Source organism: Xenopus laevis, chromosome 8L (genome assembly GCF_017654675.1).
Source record: "Xenopus laevis strain J_2021 chromosome 8L, Xenopus_laevis_v10.1, whole genome shotgun sequence".
NCBI classification, from domain to species: Eukaryota; Metazoa; Chordata; class Amphibia; order Anura; family Pipidae; genus Xenopus; species Xenopus laevis.
In genome coordinates this window covers 32905174-32922502 of record NC_054385.1, presented here as the reverse complement: position 1 = coordinate 32922502, position 17329 = coordinate 32905174, and the positions used below count along the sequence as shown (strand labels likewise).

At 37.7% G+C, this 17329-nt stretch overlaps 2 long non-coding RNA genes across 2 annotated transcripts in view; both read right to left on the bottom strand.

Moving 5' to 3' along the window:
• LOC121397009 overlaps positions 1 to 11346 on the bottom strand; it is a 396274-nt gene extending 384928 nt beyond the window's left edge. The window contains exons 1-2 of the long non-coding RNA XR_005963331.1: positions 11227 to 11346; positions 11068 to 11126 (exon numbers count right to left, since the gene is read on the bottom strand). This is a non-coding gene — a long non-coding RNA (uncharacterized LOC121397009). The remainder of the gene's footprint in view (positions 1 to 11067; positions 11127 to 11226) is intronic.
• A 1524-nt stretch (positions 11347 to 12870) lies between these two features.
• On the bottom strand, positions 12871 to 17064 carry LOC108699519. Its single transcript, XR_001932792.2, has 3 exons — positions 16900 to 17064; positions 14275 to 14312; positions 12871 to 13090 (listed from the first exon to the last, which is right to left on the bottom strand). It is a non-coding gene; the product is annotated as an uncharacterized LOC108699519 (long non-coding RNA).
• Between the last annotated feature and the right edge of the window lie 265 nt (positions 17065 to 17329).

Sequence of the window (17329 nt, the reverse complement as noted above, 5' to 3'; positions counted from 1 at the left end):
GCTATATACAAATATAAATGGATACAGACATATATACAGTAGATAGCGAGACTGTATATGTGTGATATGAATTTTAATGTATGGTTAATGCTAGCATTTGCATGATATATTGTTACCGTTGTAGAGACTGACTGACTCACTCATTTATTGGATTAAATCTCCTTCGGTCTTATGTGGTGTAAGACAAAATGGTGCATTCAGAGCTCTCTCATTAATATGGACAGTGCTTATTGTTGGTTGATGTCACATAGAATAGCAAATTTAGGAGTCCATTCCAGTTTTCGGAGCAGCTAATTGGACTGTAGTTGTGCTTGTTACGGTCTCGTTGGGAGACTGAATAATTCTGTGGCTCATTAAGAAGCATTTTTAGTCACTGAACTTGGCCTCACTGGTTTATTTCCAGCATCAATATAGCCTCGTAACGTGGAATTAAATCTGTGTAATTGAAGACAGAACAATTCCACTGAAATGTATTTTCTGGTCCAGAAACCCCAAACACCATTTATTTGTGCCCATGAACCTTGTAAGATATGATGAATCTAGAGCTGGCTAATTATCCTTACTTGTTCAAAGCCAGATACTTAAAGTGGATTTTAATTATGAGAAATGCGAATTCATATCCATAGCCTGTACGGAAGTTCCTCATGCCTGTTTTTTCGAGTGAAAAATAAAATCTACGGGGAGGAGAGGCGTGGATACCTTTTATTAATGTAGCTTCCATCAAGAAAGAACTGAATTTTACATATACTCTATTTCCTATACTGAAACAACATGATATTTATTGATATTGCATATATGGTGTGTTTTCCTGAAAAATGCTTTACATTAGCCAGGGGTTGAGGATTGCTGTTATTATCATTACCCCTATATCAATCAATAACTTTATGTAATCTGTATGTCTGATGTATACACCCATCTGTTGAACAGTGCTGACCTGTTTCCCATTCACAAAAACGGCAGAAAATTTGCCAAACACATTTAAGTCATTCTGCATTTTCTCATGAGTCTTTTTTCAAACCGTGCAACATTTTTCAAACTGCCCAACATTTTTTTTTTACTATACATTAGAGCCTATGTCTCTCATCTCTAAATACCAATAAATGTTTGAATAAACACTATCGCATCTCAAAAAATATGTTACGATCCCCGTACAGTAGAAGGAGAACAGGAAGGCTAAGATGCATGGGTATTACAAGAAGTTCGAATAAATAGGTATTGGGGAAAAATAAACACTTGAACAACATTCTCCTGTATTTTGAAGACCAAAAACTAAATGTTTATGTATTTTAAAACCAAAACTTTGGTTTCAAACTATTTTTTTATTACTATTTACAGTAGTAGAAAAATAATTGTATTTTTGAAGATCGCATAGACCCACCTTCAACAGCATAGGCCACAATTCTTACATTAAGGGCCCCTGTTGTAGAGTAATGTGAGAGATCTGAAGCATGTTGAAGCAAGCTGAACAGCTGATTTCTGAACTGAAGGTAAATTGCTCATACAAAATGATAATGCTACCGTAAGTTAATAGGTAAAAATGTGCTTCTGGTCTAGTGAGCTATAGAAACCAAATCGGTGTGGTCTGCTGTTGCAAACACCTGATGTTGTTATGAGTTACTAGAAGTGGAGCATGTTTTGAGAATGTTTTGACCATGTTATGATGCATTATACAATAATGCATAAAATAACAGTCTTTGCAAAGCTCTTGGCCTTTGTCTACTAAAACAGCAGCCAGTCGCATTTTCTTTCATTTTTCCCGACTACTCTCTCAAATCAGCAATCACTACTTAATATTGTAAACCAGTGGCTGATAATTTTTTTTAGTTCAAGCCAATAAACCTTGTTGGTTCAACCTTTGGCCAGGGCTACTCTTGAAGCTACAAATTTTGGTCAGGTTCCTCTTAAACTCATATAATGATACAAATACACTGTAGGAAAATATCTGTGCATCAGTCATTCATTCCTAAATTCACCCTTTCAAGATGGGCTTTAAGGTTTCTCTAGGAGAGCAAATGGCCATTCTACTAAATTATCCTTCTAAATGGCATTAAAGTTAAGCCTGACCTAGCAATGCTCATAGACCTCCCAGGGAGCAAACTCCACAGTTAGGGACAGTAGTCTGACCAGCAGTAGTTTCCAATTTATCTTCTGTTTTATCTTCTGTTACCACACTACGTAAATTAGCCCCAATGTCAATGTATGAGGACCAGTTTGCAAGTTAACACCCCTTGCCCAAGAAAACTCACAAAACAACTGCCTCAGTTGTTACAAAAAAACCGCTTCAGTATCACAGTTTATACTGTAATAGAAGTCATTGCACTACACCTCTCACACAAAAGCTCCCAAACCAAATTGGGATATAACCAAAGGCAATGAATGACAAAGCATAAACATGGGCACTAAATACATTTACTAACCATCTGAGCATCAAGTAATATGGCAAGACATTGCAGTGCTATTATAACTATAAGGGATGCACTTTTCAGCAGGATTTGGATTTGGCCTAATCCTTGTGCCTGGCCAAACCAAATCTAAATCCTTAAAATCATGTGACTTTTCATCACAAAACAAAAAAGTAAAAAAAGTTTTAGCAGCACGTTGTGCGAGCGGCTCTCTTTTTCCCTCCCCATCACTGATTTGCATATGCAAATTAAGGTTCGGATTTGGTTCAGTATTCGGCCGAATCTTTTACGAAGGATTCAGGGGTTCAGCCAAATCCAAAATAGTGGATTCAGTGCATCCCTAGTAGCTATACATGAATGGGTTTATATCTAGAGAAATTCAAGTGAGGACATCCCATAATTTAGTACTATGGGCACTTTCTTATGTTAGCAGATGGAATTATGGCATTAAGCACAGAGGTGTGTAAACAATAGGCTTGTCCTAATTTGTAGATATTAGGACTCATTAATATTGCTAGGCAAGGAATTATGCCTATGCCTATGCCATACATAAAACCCTTGGCAGCATGTGCTTAGATTTCCAGATAATGGATCCCATACCTGTACATAGCAAGTAAAGCTTCATGTACCCATAAAAATATTTTTAAAGTATCCACCCCATAATCTGTTTAATAAACATATGAATTTGCACATTATTTACTGGACCCAGCATACCCCTATGGCTCCCCACCTCCCAGCATCCATAGGGTGTGTTGAGCCTATTATTGTACCCCTAGTACCTATCACATTTCTGCAGGCTCCATTGTGCCCTCCTGGTGATAAATGGGAATGAAATGGGATTTTTCGCCTTGACAAAGCTTCTAAGCGAAACGCGCGTCGGCGTTCTTTTGAAAATTGATCTCCTTATCCTAACGAATTTGATTCTGAACAACAATTCCATTAGGGGAATATACTGGATATCCTTATGGGGGCAGGAATTTTGGTCTAAATACTTTACTATACCACCTCTTCTATCTTCCTTCCATTCTAAGGGGCCGTGAGTTTGTGGTTTTTTAGGGCTATTTAGCCTCTTCTAATTGTTAGGGCAATTTAAATTACAAGGCCACAGCTCCGGTTACCCTGTCCTGCCTTGACTTTGTGGTGTCCCAGGCTCTAGAAACAAAATAGGCAGTTAGTTTTTCGGACAACTCCACCTACTATATTTTCCAATTTCTCACAACTCTAATCTTGGAATATGACCGAATAACCTTTGAACCCATTTTGAATTTTGGCCATCCTTTTACCAACTCCTTTTTAACCATTTAATTAATTACCAAGTCTCATTTTTTAACCTATTTATTGCACCGCACTTTATTGGTGTAATTTATTGCAATACTAATTTACTATATTTATCTGGTTTAATCACACTCTATATGAATTAATGAATGAATTTATTTATTAAGGGGTACTACTGGAATCTATTGGTGGGGTAATACACCCATTGGACTCAGAAATAATTAATTTTGTTATCAGCCTTCGGTACTGATTAATTTTCACTTTATTTATTTGCACTAGCACTTTATTTAACTTAATAACCAGCACTCTTATTAATGAATTATTATTATCATTAATCAGTCTGATTTTGCAATTTATGGTTCAATTTGACTTGGTATAGGTATAGAAACTTCTATTTGGTGGGGTTTCTTTTTTTCTTAAACTATATTAAATGGGAATGAAATATCATTAACTTCTTGCTTGGCTTGACCACACAAAAATGTCCATTTTTTACATAGCAAGAAAAATGTACACAAATCATAGTGCTTCCTTAAATCCATAATTGGTCAGTATGATGGGACATTGGAGGAAAGTACAGTACGTGCCATATTCAGTGTATAGAAGGAAAGGGTGTAGAGCATGCCTTCTTGTCTGTGTGTGTTAAAAGGGAGAGCTTTGGCAGCCCCTTTTGTCATTAATAAGGGGTGGCGATGACAGCTATGTGTTTGTAAGCGTCACAATAGAATGTGAGGTACATGTTTCTCCAGACTTTGTATTAGTGCCAGGTTTCTTGCCCCCTGATTTCTACTTTGTTCTGACTTTATTTTAGGGGCCCTCCTACATTCACAGATAAATAACAAAATCTGTAGCTACACACATCCCCACATTAATTTCACCAGAAAGATGAAAGAAGAAGAAAACAATTTGTTGTTAGATGTGAGAGAGGCGAGGAGAGTGAATACCCTCAAGCTCTAAATACACGGCATCAGCTTTCAGAATAAAATCCATATAAACACTCGTTCTGGCGCGGATCCCAGGGTCTACTGAGAGAGAGAAAAGAATCCTATATTAAACAATTACAATGAATGAAATGGCTCGGAATGTTTTCTTTATGTAGAAGGCTTTGTTTTCCTACTAGAGACGTGTTTTCGATTACGCCAGTTTCCGTGCGCCCATATCATGTTTTCAAAATCATTTATTTTTATGGTGATTTTTTTTCGTTATTACTGGATTTGGAGTGACCTGTCATATATATACTGTCTGCAAGAAGATTGGGAGCACATTTAGGAGGACTTTTCCCCACCCTGTAAAAAGGAGTCCATCAAGAGAGTTTCTACTGCCAATGAATTGGTCTTGTGCCCTTGTTGAAAGTAAATCCTCATCATATAGGGAAAAATGCAGAATAAATGCAGAAATGAAAGTTGATCCAATCCATATCACTACACTAAGGGGGTTATTTATCAAAATCCACATTTTTCTAATTATTTCATTTAAAAAAGTCCAAATAAACTAGATTTGACCTTAATAATTATTTAAAAAAGCTCTATTTTATTGGATCTGGGGAAAGCTAAAATCGAGCAAAATCCTGAATTGTAAGATTTTGTTGAATTTTTTTCCCAATTTGCTCTATTTTTTCAGAGCTTTTTTCCCCCGAAAAGCCAGAATTTTTGGGATTTTTGCCAGAAAATCAGAAAATAGTTGGATTTTCGGGCTAATTCCAGCACAAACCACAGAAACTTCCAAATAGAATAGGGATCTCCCCATTGACTGATATACATCCTCTGCAGGTCTGAAATGGCAAATTGTCAAATTCTGACTTTTTTCAGCCTCGGGGTATACTAATTCTCGAAAAATTTGAGTTTTCTTTTTTCCACTAAAAATGTAATATAAAAAAAAATATTTTTAGTTTTCAGATTTTAAAAAATAATCCCCTAAATTTCCTAGAGCGATTCTAAAAATTCACATTATTTGATTAAAATGGAGTCTATGGGCAATGGACGTCCTGTAATTTGGAGCATTCTAGATATTGGGTTTCGGAAAACCAGATAGTGGACCTCTTATGCCTATTTATGGCTCCTGACATTAGATGTTATAGAATCGGGATTTCAAAAGACTTTAGCATTCGTTTCTATAATATACATTACAGTTGTTCTCGTTACACATTTAGCAAATATAATAGCTTCAAACTCTAACCCTAATCACAAAGATGGTCCAAATTGGTGAGGTCTGGGGTGTGACTGTAAATAGCATGTGAGGCCTGGACAAATGAAAGCAGAAAAATGGAAAATGTTGATGCATAATTAGTAATAGTAATATTCCTGTTCCTGCCATTCTACCATTTTCAATTCCTTTTCACAAAAAGAAATCTGAATATGGACACGAGGTTTACATTTGGAGGAAAACTACTATGGTGTGACTTCACAGTTTAGCAATAAATCCAGCAGCACTAGCCAAGCGACTTTCCAGGCCATTCCAGCCCTATATCAAGCCACTTGATAGCTTATGCAAGTGGCTTGATAAAGCGCTGGAATAGCCCGAAACGTCGCTTGGCTAGTGGCGCGAATAAATACTGGATTCACTTATCAGCGTGCTGCTGGATTTATTGCTATACTGTGGAAATACATGTTTGTAGAGAGGAACACAGCTGTGCACCTGACGCTTCAACAAGCAATATAGTGTAAGTTTGGCACTACCCTTGACTTTATTACTGGTTTTTGTTGGTGTGACTTGACACATCTTAGGCTAGAGAGCAAACTGTTCACAATTGGTGCATACATAAATTGTGTACATTCTTTTGTGTTTTACAGTATTAAGATTTAATGGAGTAACTTAGGAGACTTAAATGTGCACACTCCCTCCCTCCTCCTTACCCCCTTCGCTCACTCATTCATTAGGTTGTGGGGTGGAGAAGGGCAGAGGTATAACCTGAGGAGGGAGAACCATACAGGAATCCCCACCGGGGTAGGTGTGAACGATATATAATCTCTGTAAGAACTATAGAATATTTCAGCACTACATAAATAATTATTATTTACAAATTAGGTTTAACTAAATTAATGTAAATTATCAGTGATGAGCAACCACTGACTACATTTATACCAGTTTCACATTATGGGAGAGCACTCCTTGTTATACAGATAGGACTGTTGTGCAAGGAGGCTGCCCTTCTGTTTGTGTCTGCTGGTGGCGCTTGTGGATCCCACACCTATTTGTTATAATCAGTTCTCGCCTCATCTTAATCCAGAATTTCATTTACTTTCATCTTATTCATACATCACCATTATTATATTTCCATTAGCTGAATGTCACCTTGTAGAGATATATTTCATTATTTTATCCTTGGACAGAGTTTGAATATTGCTTTTATATTCTTTGGATACCCTTTGAACTCTACTCTCTTTCACAAATATATTCATATATTTTTCAAAAGCTTTTCCGGCATGTTCTGTGTGTCGTTTATATATTTTATATTATTATAATGCATTATATGGGACAATATGGCTTTTATTGATCAGGATCTTTGCACCTAATATTAGCAGGCAAAAAATTCTCTCTATGCAGAAACCTACCCTTTCTTCTGAGAAGCTACAAACAGCAATCTGGGAGAGTTTGCAGAACATTTTCCAGTGGAGGGGCAAAGTCTTCACCCAAAAGCAACGTGATTTTCTAGACTAATTCTGTATACATGTATGGGATCCATTACCCAGAAACCCGTTATCCATAAAGCTCCAAACGGAAAGTTGTCTCCCAGCTCCGAACAGAAATTCATCTCCCACAGACTCCCACACAATTTATCCAAATAATCAAAATTTTTAAAAATGATTTCCTTTTTCTGTGTAATAATAAATCAGTACCTTGTACTTGATCCAAACTAAGATACAATTAATCCTTATTGGAAGCAAAACCAACCTACTGGGTTTATTTATGGTTTACATGATTTTCTAGTAGACACGGTATGAAGATCCAAATTACGGAAATATCCGTTATCTGTAAAACCGAGCATTCTGGATAACAGGTCCCATACCTGTAAGTAATTTATTTGTAGGAAATAAATTTAATAGCAAAGCCCAGAAAGTTGCTCACATCTTACATAATCGTGTAAACTAAGAGGTGCTGTTTTTAAGATTGAGTATAAAACACAATATTTGGGAAGAAAGGTTCTATACTTAGGCTTCAGTTCTGTTATTCATGAAGGCCCTTGTTCAATACCCGTATCAAGCACTTGTGATTATATATACAGTATAATATTATATACATACAAATATATATATATATATATATATATATATATTTACAGTGGTGTGAAAAACTATTTGCCCCCTTCCTGATTTCTTATTCTTTTGCATGTTTGTCACACTTAAATGTTTCTGCTCATCAAAAACAGTTAACTATTAGTCAAAGATAACATAATTGAACACAAAATGCAGTTTTTAAATGAAGGTTTACGTTATTAAGGGAGAAAAAAAACTCCAAATCTACATGGGCCTGTATGAAAAAGTGATTGCCCCCCTTGTTAAAAAATAACTTAACTGTGGTTTATCACACCTGAGTTCAATTTCAAAGGTTATAAAGCCATTTCTAAAGCTTTGGGACTCCAGCGAACCACAGTGAGAGCCATTATCCACAAATGGCAAAAACATGGAACAGTGGTGAACCTTCCCAGGAGTGGCCGGCCGACCAAAATTACCCCAAGAGCGCAGAGACAACTCATCCGAGAGGCCACAAAAGACCCCAGGACAACATCTAAAGAACTGCAGGCCTCACTTGCCTCAATTAAGGTCAGTGTTCACGACTCCACCATAAGAAAGAGACTGGGCAAAAACGGCCTGCATGGCAGATTTCCAAGGCACAAACCACTTTTAAGCAAAAAGAACATTAAGGCTCGTCTCAATTTTGCTAAAAAACATCTCAATGATTGCCAAGACTTTTGGGAAAATACCTTGTGGATCGACGAGACAAAAGTTGAACTTTTTGGAAGGTGCGCGTCCCGTTACATCTGGCGTAAAAGTAACACAGCATTTCAGAAAAAGATCATACCAACAGTAAAATATGGTGGTGGTAGTGTGATGGTCTGGGGTTGTTTTGCTGCTTCAGGACCTGGAAGACTTGCTGTGATAGATGGAACCATGAATTCTACTGTCTACCAAAAAATCCTGAAGGAGAATGTCCGGCCATCTGTTCTTCAACTTAAGCTGAAGCGATCTTGGGTGCTGCAGCAGGACAATGACCCAAAACACACCAGCAAATCCACCTCTGAATGGCTGAAGAAAAACAAAATGAAGACTTTGGAGTGGCCTAGTCAAAGTACTGACCTGAATCCTATTGAGATGTTGTGGCATGACCTTAAAAAGGCGGTTCATGCTAGAAAACCCTCAAATAAAGCTGAATTACAACAATTCTGCAAAGATGAGTGGGCCAAAATTCCTCCAGAGCGCTGTAAAAGACTTGTTGCAAGTTATCGCAAACGCTTGATTGCAGTTATTGCTGCTAAGGGTGGCCCAACCAGTTATTAGGTTCAGGGGGCAATTACTTTTTCACACAGGTTTGGATTTCTTTTCTCCATAAATAATAAAAACCCTCATTTAAAAACTGCATTTTGTGTTTACTTGTGTTATCTTTGACTAATAGTTAAATGTCTTTGATGATCAGAAACATTTTGTGTGACAAACATGCAAAAGAATAAGAAATCAGGAAGGGGGCAAATAGTTTTTCACACCACTGTATATATATATATATATATATATATATATATATATATATATATATATATATATATATATATATATATATATATATATTGTAATGGAAACTTCAACACTCACCCAAGATGGCGTCCAAGATGGCAACCTTCTGCTCCACCGCATGGCTCCTGCTGGGCGCTGTCCTGTGACATCAGCGCCTTCTCGATCTGGGATTGGTCGTCGGCGACGGAACGGACGCCGGCGTCAGAATCGGGCGCCGGCGTCAGGACGTCAGCGTGAGGACGCTGGCGTCAGCCAAGACTTGGACTATTTAAACCCCATTGCCCCTTTCTTCATTGCCCAATTATAGGTTCCTTTGACTAGTGTTCCTGGGTGTGACTTCTAATTCTGATTATCCGTGTATCGACCTTTGCCTGTTTTTCTTATCTCCATTGTCTGCCGCCTGAATTGATCTTTTGCCTGTACCCTGACTATTCTTCTGGATAAACCCTTTTGTACCTCGAACCTGGTTTTTGTCTCCTCTTTGGTCCACTACTATTACTGCTGCGCCTTCGGGCCCATTACATATATATATATATATATATATATATATATATATATATATATATATATATATATATATATATATATATATATATATATATATATATACACACAGTATATATATATCTTTTCCAAACAAACAAAATACTGTGGACAACTCTGTTAAAATATTGACCCTGTCCGAACTTACAAATCTATTTTAGGCCATACACACCTGAACCAAGACTTCAACAGAAGACTTCTTTTTGCATTTGTAATTAAGTTTGGAAATGATTCTTTGGAGAGCTAAGGGGGTGCAAAAGAGGTGCCTCTTTTTTTATTACCTGTCATCTATTCACCTGCCATAATTATCCTGCTTCTCATCTATCGCCAGACATATACAATAGTTCAATATGTTGAAGTTTGCTGAAAATGTTAATATTTGGAGAGAACTTACACAACTACATAAATGCAACAGAAAGACAACTGCTAAACAAAGCAGACTGCAGATATTATTTTCTTATATTTTGTTTTGAGGCATGCAAGGGCATATAGTAACTCAGAAACGAAGTTTGTCATGACAGCAGCAATGTCAATTTGACAGGCCCCCTCCCAATAACACCAAGGTACCCCCCACACTCAAAATAACATTGAACTACATGAAAAAGGCAGCAGCTTGTTTAATAACAAATTAATGAATAAACAACCAATGTTTAACAAATACTTCATGTAACCGATAGCCACTGAAGACTGCAAACAATTATAGAGTGAGGGTCTCGCTTCTTATCACTGCTAGGTGCAGCTTCCACCGGGCCCCTTCCATCACTTCTATGACCCCAGGCTTGAACCCCATAAGTGTGTTTTGTACTGAAGTGCGACTGTAACATAAAGCCAATGAGAGAGGCTCACCATGTAGCCAATGGCTTCACTTCAAAATTAAAGGTGGTTTTCTTGTTACTCTTATACAGTACTTCTCATCACCATGTCCAGGTAAGCGCATCAATATGGGCAGCATCAGAAGACCCACAAAATTAAGCACTAAGGGAATCAGCATTGCGATATAGATAATGGTCAGGTATTTAAATTACATTTTAATTATATTAAATTACATCTATCTAAGCAAAACATTATCTATCTTAAAATGCTATATTATATCACTTTCTCATGCAAAGATACATGGTACTTACCAGTTATGCTTCATGCAAAGTTTTCTATGTATTACTGGCTAGTATTGATCCCCAAAATGCTGTAAAAAGGAATAAAATGAATGTAAACACCTTGGGAATTGAAGGTTACGCATGTTATATGTACACCCCAAATCAGGCATAAGAGGAAGTATACCTTACCTAGTAAAGCATAAGTGAAGCGAAATATTGCTAGGATTTTCATTTGCTGGGTGCAAATCAGATCACTGATCATTGCCGGAGCATTTCCAATGTAATTTTTCTTAATTGCTTCATAAAAAACGCTGCTACAAGGGATAAAATATTGTAAGGTAAATGACACAAATGGGGGAATGTATTAAAAGTTGGTAATGGAAAAATATTCGCAATGCGAAAAGTTATGCCTTTGTGCGAACACATTTTCCTTTGTGCGAGTTTAAAATAGCTTTTGCGAACCCGGAAACTAACGATCACTTTTAACAGTAGAAAAAGGTTTATTTGAAATCCCTAGTTTTGACACTTTTTTCTGTTTATATTTGTTCCAGCATCTTACTGGAAAAGTTTTTATGTTTGCGCCAAACGATTGCACATTCAAGCACTTCTTAATAGTGGGCAATGCACAATTAAAATGCAATAACAGTTTAAGGAAGAGCATTATATTGCGAAATGCAAATTTTTTATTATTATTTGTGCAAATTGTTCTGCTCTTTGCGACTTTTATTACATTTCCCCACTAATTGTATAACTCTGTTTATTCTAGGATTACACCTAAAGTGATAAACTTATTTAAATAAATAATTACCTTGTCCGGAATTAATACGCAAGCAACAGTGAATGTGATTGCTAAGCCGGCAGCTCTGATTAATATTTGCCTGGTACCCTTACTCAAGTAATAACTAAATACTGGGGCAAGGAGTATGCAACTGCAGATGAACACTGCAAAGAGAGGAAAAGAAGAGTGAGACATACAAATCTTAAAAACAAGTATATATACACAATCTTTGAAAAAGGTCCCAATAGGTAACGAAACGTCTGTTTTACATGCAACACAATATACTGCTTATTTGATGCAAAAAGACCCCTGGTGCTGATGTTTTCTTTCTCTACAAATACACTGTTTTTCTCTCTCTCTCTCTCTCTCTCTCTCTCTCACTCTCTCTCTCTCTCTCTCTCTCTCTCTATAGAGAGAGAAACAGTGTATATATATATATATTTATATATATATATATATTTATATATATAGCAATACATGGTCCCTCGAAAGAAAGAAATGTATAGAATCAATTGCATGTGCCCAAAAAAAAGGAGAGACAAATACAGTGAAATTGTGATTACCAAATGACAAAAGATGGTGACAAAATGGAATTTAAGGAAAATATAAAAATGGTGCATTACATGTCTCTAGTATTTTTGACCAGTAGTTTGTCATTTCCAAAACCTTTCTAATTGTAGGAAGTACAGCTAAAACAGAAAAAATAAATCATGAGACACAAGATAATAAAATGACTGAAGATGCTATATTATCGTCTAAACTTGGGATGTATAATACATATACTATACTACTAAAATGTTATATTATCTACAGTAAAACATAAAAGCAATCAGGGTGTTCCATTGGACTGAGACATCCAAACCCTACTCAGCCCTCCAGAGTCCATGCCCAGCTTAGCTAATAACTGCACCCACTTCATGGAATTTAAAGAAAAATTACAAATGATAATGTAATAATGTACAGCTTGGCCGCTTTCATTAACCTTAAACTTTATCAAACCACATGTTTATTACAGTTGCAAAAAATGCAGCTTTAAAAAGCAATCTTACCTTGAAAAAAATTCTGTCCACATTGTTCACAAGCGTTATCATGGAAATAGTTAAAATAAAAGGTACAGCATAGCATCTGTTCATTCTAGGTTTAACCTCAGCTTTCTTTCTCATCTTTTCTTCTTGTCTGATTTTCTCAACATCTTTCTCATTGCTACGTGGCTGTGAGTTTAGTGAATTTGGAGTATTTTCTGATTTTGAGATTTTGTCTTTGAAAAATATCAAACTGAAATCAGAAGAGAATTATTGAAATTTTGCCCAACGCATTTGATGTTCGTTATATGCACAAGAACATTAAATTACCTATATCTCTGTTTAAATGTAAGAGTTGTATTTACGGATATCAGTTATTTCATATGGCTTACAATTCATCTATTCATGCTCACACATTTATACTCAAAATTGTATATTCAGTGCCTAGCAGAACAAAGTATGGGCTTGTATGGCTAGTTCTAAGGCTTTGCAAAGTATGAAATTCATGATACCTGTTATACAGAACCTGGGGTTTGTTAGGTAATTTTATTCTCCATAACTTAAGTCTACCAAAAAACAATATTCAGACCCTAGCTTTCAAATGTTGGGCACTAGCTGACACATCCATTAAAATATTGGTCTTTAAGGCTACAATTTTATTCTTATGGTTACTTTTTATTACTTGACATCATGTTAAGTCCCTCCTATTCAGATTTCAGTCTCTTGTTCAAACCACTGCCTAGTTGCTAGGGTAAACTGAACCCGAGCATCCAGACAGCTGCTGAAATACCAAACTGTGCATCATGAGCTTTGCTGTCACTGTCCCAGGAGCAGCCTCTGGATATTCATTATGTGTCCACTGTATTCAAAAATGATATCATGTGATATTGGCATTCTAGCAGAGTATTAGTGAGCTATAACAGAGTTTTTAGAAACAGTTAGGAATAGGAGGGTCATAACTGTGTTTGAGACCCCAGATCCAATGTTTTGGGGCTTTTTTTGGGACTTTTTTGACTTAATAAGTCTGCAAAGTCATTGGCCAGTGAACAGGCAGATCTCCCAGTGAAGAATAAATATATTCTAGGGTTGCATTTCCCACAACTGACTTTTTGCTATTGGAGTGCTTGTGCAGATTTGAGATGTCCAACATATAAATTAAGGTAAACTGGGGAATTTACCTGATATTATTAATGTCACCCAAGCAGCAGACCGTACATAGGAAGATCATTTATCAGGCGGCAATGTTTTTTTTTTTTCATACCCAAGGCATGATCCCATTATAGAGGAATTACTCTTTAATTGATGCATAATTATTTCCTTTACAGATAATTAACCTATTGACTGTGTACACAGCAGCATCTGCATTCAATCACATGTAACTCCCACCAAGTGTCACCAGCGAGGACATTAATTTTATGTAACATACTTCACACTTACATCAATCACAGGACTGGCGAGGTGTCCTTAGGGAGATGCTGCCGGGGAGAGAAAGGAAGCTTAAGGGTTGTTGGAATTGGGAAGGACACAAAAAGCAAGCAAGGGATATACAGATCTGTATTATTGACTTGTGTCTCGTGTACAACTATGACTTTCATTTGTTATAAAGTTCTATGAGGTTGAGGGATCCTGTGCAAGTGATGCAGTACTGGTTCCCTATATTGATGAAGGGGCCATGAAGAATGAGATTCTGCAATCAGCATGGGGCTCACGGTAGCTGCCTATATGTGCCACTCCCAATGGATCAGTCTTTATGGATCCAGGGCTGGAACTAGGGGTAGGCAGAAGAGGCACCTGCCTAGGGCGCAAAGATGTGCACTGGGCAGGTACTTAATCAAAAGTTTTCTGCCTACCCCTAATCCAAGTGGCTCACTCCCCTGCTACTCTTAACCCCCCCTTCCCTCCCTCAGTCACTTCCCCTGCCTCCATCACTAACTCCCCTGCCCTTCCGCTTCATTACTCTGCCTTCTTATGGTGCGTGCGCACACTTCTTATGGTGCGTGCATGCATGCTTGCACACAGGGGGTATCCGATCGAGTGCCACGGGTGCCCTGTCGGCACGGCCCACCCCCGTATGGAGCCCACATACATCCTTGACTCTCTCACAGTACTTTGGGAGGATTAAAGCTTAACAAAGAAGCAGGGTTGAATTCTCTACATTAGGATCATTCATGACTCCAAGGAGAAAATGTTGCACCCCTTAGTGTTCATTCCTTAGTGCATCAGGAGGCACCAATTTCAGCTCTCTCTTGCACTTTGCAGACTGCACTTGGCTTAACAAATGAGCTCTATTGTGCTCTTGGCAGGGCCAGAACTAGGGGTAGGCAGAGTAGGTATGTGCCTAGGGCGCAAAGCTCCAGCTGGCGTGTGCTATGTTTCTCACACATGCGCGATGTGCTTTCCATCCTCTTCTTCTGTTTGCGCATGCACGTGCACGTTATGTGTCCTCACCACTGGGGCACTACAACCCGCCAGGCTGCCTAAGGTGCCTAGCTGGGCTGGCCCAGCACTGGCTCTTGCGTCTCTACCAGCCCAAGGCAACCACAGCCTCTTAGCATTTGTGCCTCCAAATATGTCCCTATCTTTCCATCTTATTTTCTATTGATTCACAGTGCATGCTCTGGGCTGCTCTCAATTAATGAAGCTAAAGGGTCAACTCACAATATACTGTATATATAGAACAATTAATTAGTAATCAATTTAGATTCTCATAACACAGCAGCTCAGAAGCCAGTTATGCATCAAAATGTAATTTTTAACCCTGTAGCATCAGCTTATATGACTGGTAAACCTTATTTTCTCCTTGATTATTTGTGATGACTGCTAAGCTTAACTTCTCAACAGCCCAGACAACACTGAGCATGTGCAGTGTCATGGACACTACTAACAAAGACCAAGATTAGTGAAGGCCTAGTTCATTACTGTTATAGAGATGCATATTTTTATACTGGTACAGGAAATTCAGTATATAATATTCAGCATTTCTAGCTATATTTCTTTTAGGGTTTAGCTATTCTTTAATAGTAAAAGGTAATTGATTACAAAATACATACAGGAGTATAACAACATGGGCACCAGGGATTGTATGGTCCCAATAGGCACAAAAAACAAAACAAAAACAATGTAGAGGACCAATGTATATCTATATCTTTGATCTGTGCAAAGAGGGGGAGGAATCCCCACCCCTGTGAGCTGACAGGAAGGAAGTGCTGCACATGGGGTTGTCTTCTTTTCTGGAAAAAAATACCGGCCTTCCTATATATTTATCTTTTTTTCCTATTAATAACATTGGGACCAACCATCATTTTTACTGGCCAGGTAAAATACCGGCCAGGTGGCCACCCTAGCTGCACAGGAAGTGCTGGGAGAGAGAAGCAGCAGAGTGAAAATAAAGTGCTGCAAGATCCGAGATATTACTTTGTGTGAAAAGTCAGTAGGAAACCCCAGTGGCAGAAAAGTTTGTCCTATTTATGGAAAAGGGGTCCTTGCCAGGGCTCTGAAAAGCAAAACATGCTCTTTTCAAGGCATGGAAAGTCACTGAAAGTCTCAGGACTCTGAAGAAACTGCCACATAAGTGTGGGAGTCCCCACTTGAACACATTTTAGGGCCATGTTTTATGTGTTATTACAGTTTTGCTAATAAAGGTGAATTTCCCTTTAAGCTCTATGTCTCCGTTCTCCCAAGAGACTTGCTTATCTTAAATAGTTACAATTGTATCTTTGTTTATCTTAAATTGTTACAAATGTATCTAAGAGCAGGTGCTGAGTGTTCTCAATGCCAAAATATTATATATAATATATTAGGATAATAGCCTGTACTGCTCCAGATATGTAGGCACACTCTTTCATTGGAAAAGCATCACAGCAATGTTTTGCTCCAGAAACAGTACAGCTGATGGAAAATTCCACTGAGGAGACATGCATTCAAATGTATAACCTGACATTTAATAGAGCAGGTCCCATTGTATCTCATCATCCGTGGCTGCTACAAACCGCTTTCTCTGATGCTGAGGAGCCTTGTTCCAAGAAGGCCCCATTTGGTTCCCATGATTTTCACACATCTTACATTGTTAGGCTGCTCGTTAATTCCTGTACGTGCTCCCCAGAGGCTCTTAACTTCCTTCTTTGAAATGACTTTGTGGCGTGATGATGAGAGCAATCAAGAGCAATCAGACTTAATGAAGATATTAACCAGACCAGAGCGAGAGAAGCTCCCTCGGGAATCACCACGGAAACCTTTGAGGAGCATCAGGAAAGAGAATCAGGAATTAGCTGTAATAATATTACAATAACGATCTCCCTACAAATAGAAAATTTTCATCCCCTTAGCACTTTGTAGAATTTATTTTAGCGGCTACTTTCATGACCCCAAAAGTTCAAAGCACATGAGAACATGAACATAACAATGTGATTTGCCCATGTTAATAGGACATTAAAACCTTTCTGGCTAATAACTCCTTGTGTGCCAGTGTTAAGGAAAATGCATCAAAGGTAAC